Raw genomic sequence first — 1761 nt, forward strand, 5'->3', positions numbered from 1 at the left:
AGGTACGAGCGACTGGAGGACCAGCTGCACGACCTGACGGACCTGCACCAGCACGAGACAGCCAACCTGAAGCAGGAGCTGGCCAGCATCGAGGAGAAGGTGGCCTACCAGGCCCACGAGCGGGCCCGCGACATCCAGGAAGCCTTGGAATCGTGCCAGACCCGCATTTCTAAGCTGGAGCTCCACCAGCAAGAGCAGCAGGCCCTGCAGACGGACACCGTGAACGCCAAAATTGCTCCTGGGGAAGTGCATAAACGTGGTCCTGGCCATCATGACCGTCATCCTGGTGTGCGTGTCGACCATTGCCAAGTTCGTCTCGCCCATGATGAAGAGCCACTTCCACATCCTCGGCACCTTCTTCGCCGTGACTCTGCTCGCGATATTTTGTAAAAACTGGGACCATATTCTGTGTGCCATAGAAAGGATCATAATACCAAGATGAAGCCACTGGTTCCTACCTTCAAGTTCTTTAAAGTTTTTATTTAAAGAAAGAAAAACTCTGTGCATACTACCAAATTTTAAAATGAATGATTGTGCCATCTGATGTGTGCAAGACGACCTGGGGCCGTGTGGTGTAAATAACTGTGCTCCTCCTAACTCAGTAGCAGTTGCCGAGCGGTCCCTGTACATGGTTAATGTGAATCTCTTTCCGAGCTCTCCCCACACTGCTCACTGCCTTAATCAGACTAGATTTCCTGCTCTCCTGATTAGCCCAGCCTGGTAAACCTCTGTTTATTGAGCCCGGGACATAACTGGTGACCCAGGAGAAAAGAGGTCTCCCTCCCTCACATCACTGTCAGAATTAAGCATCACTGTTGCTAACAGTTTGTTTTCCCTGAGTCCCGGGAACAGCAAGGGTATGTCTGATTTGGGGAAGTGAAGGGCCACAGACGTGGCAGTGTTGAGCACTAAAGGCCTACAGAAGTGCCATCAGTCACTGTGTAATCCACCCTGCTTGTCCCCAGATAACCCTAAGTCCCATTATGTGCCCAGTGTCCACAGTGGTCAATTGTGTGTGGCCCTGTAACACAGGAGATACTTTTTATTTCTCTTTGTAGAGACAGGGTCTCCCTCTGTTACCCAGGTTGGTCTCAAACTCACTCCTGGACTCAAGTAATCCTCCCACCTCAGTCTCCAAAGTAGCTGGGACAAGCAGGGTGCACCAGCACACCTAGCTGTCATGGAAACCTTATAATACACCTGTTTATCCAACAAAAATCTGCATTTAGGGTTTTGCTTTTAAATGGTAAGACACAAGAACTGATGAATGGGGCTTTCCCCTTCTTATGCCCAGGGAACCACGTGCTGACTTCATCTTACCGGGTTAGCAAACACCCTGCCTCCAAAGCATGCAGGAATGTTTCCAAATCCCGTAGCAAACTGTGGCTTGCGCACTAATTTGAGGTCCTATGACCACCACTCTGGAGCTTTGTGTTTTGGCAAATCTTAATTGTGATAAACCCCCTTCGAGGATGTGAAAAAAAAAAAAAGATGAAGAAACTGAGTTCTATCACTTAGTGTAAGTGGTAGAACTGGAATTCAGACTCAGAAAATTTGACTCTAAACTCCTGCAATGCCTGTGAAATAGGACTTTATAGTGACTAAAATGTCCACCATGGTGCCCACTAGCCACAAGAAGCTACCAAGCATTTGAAATGCAACTACTGCAACAGAGGAACTAGTTCTTAAATTTTCTTTAACTTTAATTAATTTTAATTTTAATTGCCATGGGTGACTAGCTGCTATCTATTGAATACCATA

General features: G+C 47.4%; 1 pseudogene; it reads left to right on the plus strand.

Annotated features, from left to right (window-relative positions):
* The window catches only part of LOC100956935, a 1534-nt pseudogene extending 913 nt beyond the window's left edge, over positions 1–621 (plus strand).
* Positions 622–1761: the final 1140 nt, after the last annotated feature.

This window comes from Otolemur garnettii, unplaced genomic scaffold, assembly GCF_000181295.1.
Source record: "Otolemur garnettii isolate 467f Iridium unplaced genomic scaffold, OtoGar3 scaffold00095, whole genome shotgun sequence".
In the NCBI taxonomy this organism is placed as follows: domain Eukaryota; kingdom Metazoa; phylum Chordata; class Mammalia; order Primates; family Galagidae; genus Otolemur; species Otolemur garnettii.